The sequence below is a fragment of the Humulus lupulus genome, chromosome 9 (genome assembly GCF_963169125.1).
Source record: "Humulus lupulus chromosome 9, drHumLupu1.1, whole genome shotgun sequence".
Classification (NCBI taxonomy): domain Eukaryota; kingdom Viridiplantae; phylum Streptophyta; class Magnoliopsida; order Rosales; family Cannabaceae; genus Humulus; species Humulus lupulus.
The window spans coordinates 27,170,945-27,182,988 of NC_084801.1; the positions used below are offsets into that span (position 1 = coordinate 27,170,945).

Consider the following 12,044-nt stretch of genomic DNA (forward strand, 5'->3'; position numbering starts at 1 on the left):
CATCTTCCTCCATATCTAATACAATCAAATCCGCTGGGAAAATGAACTTATCTACCTTTACAAGAACGTCCTCTATAATACATATGGGGTGTGTTAATGAACAATTAGCCAGTTGAAGAGTAACAGTAGTGGGTCTAGCTTCCCCTAAACCAAGCCTTTTAAATGCAGACAACGACATTAAATTTATGCTTGCACCCAAATCACATAAAGCTCTCTCACAATGAAAGTTCCCAATGGGACAAGGTATAGTAAAACTGCCCGGATCTCTTAACTTTTGAGGAAGCTTCTTTTGAATAATTGCACTACACTCACTACAAGAAAAAGCTTCATTAATAGCATTGCATTTGGACATTATTAAAAAAACGCTATTAAAAAGTTACATAATATATACAGCACACTGTTCATTAATTGGCGGGAGTATTATTTCATTGGCGCTTATTGTTTTTCTTTTTTTTTTGTCAAAGCAGCTTAATTGAAAAAGGAAAAGACAAAGAAAAACCCATTTCCCCTCCCTCATTCCCGTCTCTCTCTCTCTTCCCACGTTACCCGTCTCTCCCATTTTCTCCATTTTCACTCCACAGAATAATCCATCTCTCTCTCAGAGGAACCCAGACGAACCCGCCTCTCCCACCCGCTCACTGTGAATCTCTCTCAGAGGAACCCAGACGAACCCAGCGCCGACGAACCTAGTGCCTCTCCCACCCGCTCACTGTGAATCTCTCTCAGAGGAACCCAGACGAACCCAACGCCTCTCCCACCCGCATCTCGATTCTCTCAGTCAGCACAGCCAAGGGTCTCTCTCGATTCTCTCAGTCGGTGCCTCTCCCGTCCGATCACTCTCTCTCAGTTAATCAAGCAGCTCCGAAGTACACCTCTACCAAGCAAGTAAGTGCATGCATTTTTGTTTCTTCTAATTGTATACATTAAACTCATTTTTAAAAACAATTCTCTCTCTTTCCTCTAACTCCTTGATGTATAACTTGTTTTCTTCAATAATTTGAGCTTGTTTCTCTGTAAGACTCTGCAATCGGTGTCTGACCTGGGCATAGTGCTGATGTTAAGTAATAGAAAACACCAAAAAGAAACTCCAAGGGGCATAGAAAGATGTGAACAGATAGAATTGTTTTTAAAAATGTTGTAGTTTTCTCTTTAGTAATTGAATGGTAAAGGGTATACCTGGATTCTTCCAAAGATCGCCTCAACTTAGTTATCTCAAGCCGTAAATTCTTCATTATCCTCTCCACAGTTGATGCCTAATAAGAAAATTTCAAAATGACAGTAATTAGATAGTTTTAACATTTGTCCGATTCTCAAAGGTCAATCATCTAGTTCCAGTTTCAGGCTAATAATGAAATTGGTGTTGGCCATTCTTAATCAACTAAAGTAAGGTAATCTTAGTACATACATACCAGGCTTTTATTCGTGGAGAGGATAGAAAATTTACAACCTTATATCACTAACAAGCTCAACTAGGCACCACAACGCACAGGTCAAGTAATTTCTATAAAATTTGAAATGAACCCACAGCTAAAATTCACAATTACTAGAAGAGCCACACCCTTATACCTCATCAAAATCCTGGAAACTTCTATATATTTTCAACAACCCCACTATCTTAATTACATATATGTCTAGATCTCCAATCCACCTAAAATTTAAAAAGTAAAAATTCACCTATTTTCTACGTCAGAGTATGAGTTTACATACAAATAAGTAAATCATCCTGTCAGAATTTCGAAATCAAGTCCAGATTTCAGACCCAATAAAATAAATCAATAAGAAGCATGGAGCGTGGTGATCATATAAGAAAATTCTGAACCAAAATTCTCTCGGGTATGATTTGGTGAGACAGACCATGGGAAATGGGGAGCCAGATCTATATAAATTTTATTAACTACCCAATTAAGTCAATTGTAGAATACAAACCAAAAATCAGCAAAATCTAATAGATATGAATAAAAACAGTTACGAAATATTGCATCCTCTTCACACTCACTGCTATCTGACTTGGTTCCTGAAAAACTCTCTAGTGATTGCTCAGTGTTCCCACTTCCCATCATAAACCCAAAACCAACTCTCTGCAAACCTCGCTCCGCAATCTGCAAAAGGGCAACTCTCTTCTGCTCACTATTCACCTTCAACCTCTTCTCCACAGCTTCCTTCTCCAACAAGGCTGCTCTCAGCAAACTGTTGGTATCTCTATTCTCCTCTGTCAAACTCACCACACTATTCTCCAACTCCCTCTTCTCCTTCTTCCTCAATTCTTTGTACTCATTCACCTTCTCTTCAGCCTCAGAAGCAAGTCTTGTAACTACCAATAGCTCTTCAGTCAATTCCAATTCCAAACGCATTGAATCAGTCTTTTCTATGCCTTTAATGAACTTGCCATCATCATCATCATCAGTTTTTTCTACAGCCACATTTTTTATGATCCTTTCCAAGCTCACATTTGCTGATGAAAGAGACTCCAAGCATTTGGACAAAATCTCATTGCTTTGCTCTCTCTTCATTTCCATGTCTTCAATTCTCTCCCTGAAAATTTCAACTTCCTTTTCAAGTTTTTTCCAATTGTGCCCTAATGATTTGTCTGCCAAGCATCTTTTGAGTTGGCTTTGCTCAAAAAAAGAAGAAAAATTGGCCTCTTTTACTTGTCGATCTTCAACCCAAATACAGTGCTTGCTCTTCATACTCTTTTTTTTTTCCCCCTGAATTCTCAGGAAAAAAGGAAAGGGAAAACGGAAAGGAAAGAAAGAAAGAAAACTTCACCCCCTAAATTCTCTTCGTTGGTTCTCCGCATATCATCTCTATCAGGTATCTAATGTTACTCTTTAATTTCCATATCTATGTTTTGATTAATCTAATTTATGTATATCAGCATTTGGGTTTTCAAGAAATTTTAATAATGTACTGAGCTGAGATTCTCGTAGGTGAAATGAAATTAAGTCAATTTTTGGTGGAGTTGGTTTCTTAGAGGTTTCTCTCGTGATGAAATGATGGGATTATTTATTTGTTCTCAATTATTTTTTATCAAATAGACAATTTCTGGGCTGTTGAAAAATATTTTACTTGTTTTTTGTTCTTTTTATTTTGATTTATACATTTATAAGCCAATACTTTGTATGTAAACTAACTAAAACAATATTGGCATATTATCTACTTTCTTATATGAGTTTGCTCTATTTTTGTCATATACTCTATGATGAGTTCTATTTAATATCCAAATATAAAGGTAAAGTGAGCTATTTCATTCTACTTGGAGTGAATTATATGGTACTAATTAAAGAAAACAAATCAAAACTATGATTGGATTCAAAAAACTTAATGTTTTACTTCCATCTTAAAGTTATCTACCAACTTTGATACAAGAACACTTGATGGGCACTAAATTGTTTCTCTCTCTCTTTACTGTTTTCTGGCTGGAATTGAATTATGGGTTGGTCTGGATTTTATTGCTGTTTTTTTCTCTGAATTACTGGGTTAGCAATTGTTTGAAGCAGGAAGATCTTATCAGTTTTGCCTAATGATAAAAGCAGTTTATATGAGTTCTGTTTCAATCATTTCAGGACCACAAGAGTACAATAAAAGCAATTTACACGGGTTGTATATGCAAAAACAATCAATAGAATATTCTTTAGATATTTTAATTAATTTCTTCTTTTTGTAGAGAAAGAAAGAAAGATAAAACTTGTTCTAATTGTAGCTTAAATATTAGAATATTAATGTTTATGCATTTTTGTTGAGTGTTCTACAATTCTAACATCTACTAGTCTTCCTAAAAAAAATAGTTGTTGGGTTTATTATATCTGTGTATTTATATGTATTGAAAGAATGTTAGCTACTTGTTGTCTTTGGTTGATTTGTGTTGAATTTCATTTTCTTATCTATAGTATTTACAAGTTATATTAAATATAAGAAAGTGAAACTAATTTTCATTTCCATTCAAGATATTTGGTTTCGTTTGTCTATTAATTATTTTAATGTTTGCACAATAACTCTCTCCTTTGCTCATTATTGTATTCTCTCAAACTTGTTCCTCATTTTTTTTAAGGTGGCATAACATACAGGCAGTAACTTATATATCTTCTCTGTTATTTTATTATTATTATTATTTGTTATCATTTTATTGATTACACCCTAAAAACTGAATATATATATTCTATTTAATATATATAGAAAATTTTGAGTGCATAAATAGAATAAACAATAAGAAGACATTTCTATTTCAACCCTCAAGGAAATATATATTCTATTTCCATTTCCATCTGTATTTAATAACATAAGCCACATAAAACCAAAAATGAAGTCTTAAGGAGGCTGCAATATTGAATACCATTCTAACTTGGTCAGCCCATTGTTCTCTACTAGTCATTTTTAAGGAGACTGAATGGAGTGTTTGGGAAGGGGGCAGGATTTTGTTGGTATAATAAATATAATGAGGTCAGCCAAGTCAGGTTATGCATTACTTGAGGGCATAAATATAATTTTTCGTTGGTTAACTCATTTTTTGCCTTTAGAAGTAGGAAAACGACTGGCCTATATTGTGGTAGAGAGTTTGCCTGTTAGCTGTACATGTAGAGACTACTAGTTGTTTTTATTTTGGAAAGTGATATGATTTTGCATCTCCAATCCAAAACTATATAATAATAATGTAATTACATTATACTAAGTATAATGGGTTTTTAGCATTTCAACTCTTTCCAAATCGGTCTATGAATTATAAAATATAGTAATTAAGTCTCTAATCTCGTTAAATAATGGTAATTAAGTCTTATGTATGTGAATTTTTTTACGCATTATTGATGGAAAAGATTGCATGACATTGCTAAAGGGTCAATATAGAGATCTTGGGTTTATAGTTTAAGATGTCATAGTTTGATGTATTTTGTATTTTTGCTCAATCATATTTATCAATTTGGTAATGCAATACAATCAATCAGTAAAAATAATCATATTCAGGAACTTAATTGTTATATTTTATAATTTAGGAACTAATTTACTAAATCAAATAGTTTAAGAGGCTGTTATGCTAATTTTTTTATTTTTGAACTTGTTACACTCGATGAAAATATTGTTAGGAATGAATTTGATGTAAAAGTATAACAGACAAAATACCCTTAAACTGAATGGAGAGACTTTGTATAATTATGAAACCTTGGTTTCTTCTAATGGGGTGTTTGAGCTAGAATTCTTCAGTTCTGGTGATTCAAGCAATGAGTACATAGGAATCTGGTTTAAGAATGATAAGGACAAGAAGGCAGTTTCGGTTGCAAAAAGAGCAAGTCAACCAAGGGTGTAGTTTCTTTTGTCATGGCTTAGTCCTGATGATCCAGATAAAGGTTCTTTTTTTAAGGCTTTCACAGAGAAAACAAAACCCAGTTCAATATCTGGTTAGGTGAAAATGTTTATCAAGAGATTGGATAAGTAAGATATTTTTTTCTTGGTGTATATAATATTCTTATTCTAGAACAATGCATTATGCTATATCAGTCAATTAAAACTATTTTAGGTCTGATCAAATTAAGGCAGTAGAAATCCTTAGTAGTTTCTGCATAATCTTAGCAACATTAGATTGTGTTGGCTTGATATGCACATATGAAAGTTAAACTCTATTGGCCTCAAGAGCTGCATTGAGACTACAATTATGGTTAGTTTTTAGAATATCTTTATGCTCTAAATTTGAACTCTTGCAACCACAAACAAATTTCAGATTCCAAATTTACAATTGGCTTAATTGTATTCAAATTATGTGAGCAGTTGCTGCCCTGTTTTCATGAAACTTTTGTACTTTAAATGATTTATTTTTTTCCAATTCTCTTCTTGAAAATGTGTTTCTAAATTTATTTGACAAAGCTATTCAAGAGACACTATTATCACCATTCACAGTCCACCAACCATCCCATCCCTGTTCAGGAGGAGTTGTACTGTGTTTACTATTTCATTGCTAGAATACTGGTTCTGTATGTTTCTTTTACTGCTGGAGTGTTTACTGTTGGAGTGTTTATTACATACTCTTTTCTTTGCTGCCATAGTTACTGTTTTATTGTTGAAAAACTATTATGTGTACTGTGTTTACTGTTTTATTGCTAGAATACTGGTTTAGTTTTTTTGTTTTACTGCTGGAGTGTTTGGTATTCTATATGTTCAATCGCTGATTCATTTCTTATTTATTTTAGGCGATTAGCAATAAGTTTAAAGAGATGAGGAAGAAACAACTCCCACATACATGCAGCAGGAGAGGATATGCTCGAACAATGGATGACATGGTAAAAATTTAATAAATATTTTTGGTATCTAAACATAAGAAAATATATGTTCTCTTTCTGAAAAATGTACTTGGATACAGAGTAGGGAAAGCTCAAAACCTGTAACAAGAGTTCAAGCTTTCTTAAAGACACACACAAAGAAGAATGGTGAACCTGTGAATGCTCAAGCTGCTGAAGTTATTGTAAGTAATTTACCATTTGTTTGTAGAAACATATGTATTTGTATGTACATAGACTTATTTAACAGTCAACTTGAAATGATTTATAGGAGAAGCTACAAGTTCTTGCAAATGAAAAACCAGATTCATGCACAACACAGAATACTGTACAAGATGCTCTCACTATCATATTTGGTCCTGACAAGAATGGTAGATCATTAGCTAATGGGAGGGGAGTAACTAATACAAAGTTAGCTATTCTAAGAGCAAGAGATGACCATATTTCACAATTGGAATCAAGTCAATGTGAGATGAAGAATAAAATGTCTGAGATGATGAATCTTATTAATACTATTGCAAAAAGTGTAAACATTCAGGTAAATTAAATTAATTGACTTTTGTTTATTTTACTCTATTCATTGAAAATTATAAATGACTAAATTATTCTCAAACTTGTAGGGGTTTACTCAACCAAGTGAAGTGGAGTCACACATGCCTTCTCCTATGGTAACTACAATTTTAATTACTACCTATCATTTCACTTTTAATTTTTTAAGTATCAATATTATCTATAAATAAATATATGTTTTATCATTTAACAGAGTGTTAATAATCTGAAGTTCACTCCTGAAAACAATGCTTGCAATTTACTTGATTGGAATGGAAGTAGAGAAATTGTTGCAGAAGGTCGATGGTCTTCTAGTGATCCTTTATGTGAGGTGCATCATCTTCGTCTTGGGCCTAATGCAATGAGAGTTTGGGTTGATGTTGCTAAGAAACCTACTGCATATTTATGGAGACCAACATCACATATGAGTACAATTGAAGAAGCGGTTGGTTGCACTGTTGCTTAGCCTTCTAATAAAGTTACAATGAGGTAAAATTTCATGCAACTTAAAAATTATTTATAAATAGTACAACAAATCAGCTGTAGTAACTAATTATATCATCAAAATATATAGGAAATGAACATAATGGATGAAATTCAATTGTTTCTTGGTAGATATCTTTGGTACGTATCTTTGCATAAAATTAACTAATGAATGAACATGTGTTTTCAACTATTTTGGCTACATTTGTTTTCTTAATTTTATATATTTTTCACTCTTACAGGTGCACAACTAATGAATGAAGTGTAATATTTTGGAGGGACGCCCATGATCAACAAATTATGAATCAGTTTGTTTTAAAACTTTTGCTTATGTATTTTGTCTTGCAATATACTCGTACTTTTGGGATATTGATATTTTAGCTTTATGTAGCGAACATATTAAGAATATTTGAATTTATGTTAAGGTATAATTTTTAATGTGTTATATGTTTATCATTTGTTGCAATTATTCATATGTTAAAAGATAAAAAAATATAAAAGTTTTTGTTATGCCATGAAATTGTTCATATGACAATTAATAAATGTTAGGAAAATGATTAATGATAACAATTTTAAAAACGCTATTAAAAGTAAGTATGATTACAAACAAAAAACGCTATGTCTGATTACTAATTACATTTTCAAAATGCTATTACATGTCTTTACAAAACGTTTGAAAAATGCTATTAAAAGAAAGGATAATTACAAACATAAAACGCTACGACTGATAACTAATTACATTCTTAAAACGCTATTGTATATCTTTACATAACAATTTAAAAACGCTATTCACAGTAAGTACGACTACAAACATAAAACGCTACGACTTATAATTAATTGCATTTTAAAAACGCTATTGCATATCTTCACATAACGTTTTAAAAACGCTATTAAAAGTAAGTATTTTCAATTTAACATAATCAATGACTACATACATAAAACGCTATGACTGACATCTAATTATATTTTTAAAACGCTATTATATATCTTTCAATAGCATTTTTACATCACAATTTAAAAACGCTATGAAAAGGTCCAGACTTTTAATAACATGGGATAATATAGCGTTTGTAATAACGCTATCGTTTGTTAAAGACAGCGTTTTAAAAACGCTATGGAATGCAGTTTTTCTTGTAGTGACTCTTCAATTAATGCAACGGTTTCATAATCCTCATTTTTTCTCTTATTAGACGATATCTCTTTCATAAACTTCACATAATTAGGCATTTGTTCTAGAGCCTGTGCAAAAGGAATGTTAATGTGAAGTTTCTTAAACACTTCAAGAAATTTGGAGAAATGTTTGTCAAGATTAGCCTTTCAAAACTGTTGAGGATATGGAATCTTTGGTGTAGGCTCAGTGTATTTTGGTTTTTCTGTCTTTGGAAGGTCTTCAGTAACCTCCTCTTGTATTGGACTAGTAACATGTTGATCATTTGTCTTCTTCCCCTTGTCATCCATAGTAGGTCCATTATACTTAGTCCCACTCTTCAGAGTGATAGCTTGACATTGTTCTTTAGGATTTACCTCTGTGGAACTAGGCAAATTCCCTTGCTGTCTACTAGAAAACATTTGAGCTAATTGACCTATTTGTGTCTCCAAAATCCTAATTGAAGACCTTGTCTCTGTCATGAATTGATTTAATTGGTTTGGCTGAATTGTTGGTGGGTTCATTTGAGGATGTAGTTGTGGATGAGATGGGCGTGGAATTGGATCATAATATGGTCTAGAACGTAATCCATAAGTCGGTTGATGAGGGGGTTGTTGAGGTGGGTACTATGGATATTGCGGTTGTAACCCTTGATTATTTTTCCAAGACAGATTAGGGTGATTTTTCCAAGCAGGAGTATAAGAATTGGAGTAAGTGTTGGGTGCAAGTCTCGAAGAGTTACCAATAGCCTATGAAGGTCTCGAAAAGTTACCAATAGCCTGTGCCTATTCCAACGGCATATTATTCACATCAGTTCAGCAACTAGCTATGCTCGGGCATTGTTCATAAGAATGTGATCCCCCACAAATCTCACTACTCACTACATTCTGTACTTGCATTGCTTGTGCAGTGAGATTAGTCTGTTGCAGTTGCTTGGTTAGAGACACCACCTAAGCTGTCAATAGCGTAATTGGATCAACTTCTAAGACTCTTGCTACTTTCTTGTTCTCACGCTTAGTAGGAAAATTATAGTTATTCATCGTCATTTCTTCCAATAATTCATATGCTTCATTAGCGCTTTTTCTCATAAACGCTCCTCCTGATGCTGCATCTATAATTGTCCTTGTATTGCCCCCCAAACCACTGTAAAATGTATGAACTAGCAGCCACTTCTCTATTCCATGATGTGAGAATTTCCTTTGCAACTCTTTAAATTTTTCCCATGCATCATATAAAGACTCTCCCTCTAGCTGATAGAAATTATTAATCTCTCTTCTTATTCTGGCTGACTTGGCAGGAGGAAAATATTTACCAAGGAATTTCTGCGCCAAATCTTCCCAATGAACTATAGAGTTGGCTTGTAATGAATTCAACCAACTCTTAGTTCTGTCCCTTAGTGAAAATGAGAATAATCTCGATCTTACAGCATCGTTATTCACCCCATTCATTTTGAATGTCGCACATAGCTCTAAAAAGTTTGTGATATGGAGATTTGGATCCTTATTTGGTAACCTCCCAAATTGTACAAAATTCTGCACCATCTGGATAATTGAGGGTTTTATCTCAAAATTATTTGCCTCAACAGTTGGAGGACAAATGCTTGAATGTATCCCCGTAACAGTAGGGAGCATAGTTTCTTAATGGTGGATCGGCTTCAGCTGCATTACCCATATTTACATTATTGTTGACAACATTATTTGCATTCTCAGCCATGGTGAAATCCAAGCGTTTCTTTATCTTTCGGTTTTGTCTGTAGGTTCTCTCAATTTCAAGATCTATTGGTATGAGTGCCTTTTCTCTACTTCCTTGCATATAACAAAAATTCGTGAAACACAATATAGCCTTGATCAGAATAAGTGTAAAACAGTAAAAAAAACCAAATTAGAACAAACAACAATTAACTTTGATATTGGAAATTTAGTCCCAACAATGGCGCCAAAAACATGATCGTGAAAATATATATACACAAGTGTACGCAATCGATTCAAGTAATATAGATGATAAATACAGTATCGTTCCCACGAAGACTATTTTCCAATTGCCAGTAATTGTTCTTTTAATTTCTATTTGGAAACCAAAATTTAGATGAATGAATTTAATTTTAAAATTATAAATAAATAAGAACAAGAATAACTAATTACAAGATGAAAATCACTATTAAAAGGACCTAGGATGCTAATTTTATCAAATTTTTATTCTACTAATTTTATTAATCAGCTCTAAAATTCTTTCCTTCTATTCTAATAGCAGATTAACATAAATCGATTCCTATTCTTTTTCAAGATATAAGATCTCATCCTACATGCAGGTATTTTACATCTTTGTGATAAACTTAAACATATAGCATTCATTAAGCATGGGAACCTAATTACTACACAAGTCATATAGGTACTTTCGTCCAATATGTAACAAATTTCTATATAATGATAGCATATTCAATTCTCATCTTTCAAATTTTGAATCAAAATCATAAATCAAGAAAATATTGATCGAGTATTTACTAGCATTAAACACACATTATATAGATTAGAATAAAGAAGAAAAATTAATAGAACATCATAATTAAATTAGATAGAAATCCAAGTGACTACATTAAATCCTAGATAAAATTGTTTAGTTCATATCAAACATGACTAAATCAACAAAATAATAATTTCACAAACTTAAAGAAGAAAGAAAAATATAAAAATGGATAATAACTAGTCTAAGAATCAAAATTAGTCTCTAAAAAACGTAATTAAAAACTTAACTAATGACCTAATTAAACCCTAAATATGAATTTATAGTAAAAAAATGACAAAAGTTGTGTTTTTCATATGTGGGTCGCGACCCGTGTCTATTTTTGAAGCATTCCGAATCTGCATAAGTCTTCAGGCGCCGTGAGTCAAGCATATCAAGTCGTGGCCTGTGTCAAGGATTTCCCCTTGCTTAGCCTCTGACTTTGCTTTGCACCGCAACTTATAAGGTCAAGTCACGTCACTAATTGCCTCCAGTAGCCATATGTTTCTGACTTGCCTAGAGTCGCGACTTATAAGCTCATGTCGCAGCTCTAATTACATTTTTTCTCAAATTAGGTCTTTCAACTCGTCTCTTCATCAAAAACAGACTTTTAATCATCCTTAGCATCATTTTGAGTCCAACAATCGCCAAGAGCATCATTTTTCCACCATTTTCTATTCTTTTTACATTTTCACATGATTCACCGCACCAACCTACAACAAAGACAAACAAAAGCATAATCTTGCACTAAACACACATAAAGACTCAAGATTACCACAAAAATGCATTCTAAAATGACACTAAAATGAAGTTATCATGATGGTCACTACATCTTGGGGAAATGGAGGTGACGACAAGCCCGACTATGAGTCGCCAACTTTAAGGAGCCTCACATGACTCTGTACGAGGGTACTACAGACCCTAAGTATCACTTAGATGACTTCAACGACTTTATGAAGTTGAGTGGGTCAACAGCAGGGCAAGGTGGCATTTCTTCACCGATACACTCAACGGAGCTACGTACAAGTGGTTCAAGAGGTTAAGGCCAAGAACCATCAGGTCATGGCAGCAGTTCTTTAGCGCATTTCTTCAGCAGCAATATGTGG

General features: G+C 33.2%; 1 non-coding gene across 1 annotated transcript; it reads left to right on the forward strand.

Annotated features, from left to right (window-relative positions):
• The first annotated feature begins 9,615 nt into the window (after positions 1 to 9,615).
• Positions 9,616 to 9,722, forward strand: LOC133802939 (small nucleolar RNA R71). Its single transcript, XR_009877682.1, has one exon. It is a non-coding gene; the product is annotated as a small nucleolar RNA R71 (small nucleolar RNA).
• The last annotated feature ends 2,322 nt before the right edge of the window (positions 9,723 to 12,044 follow it).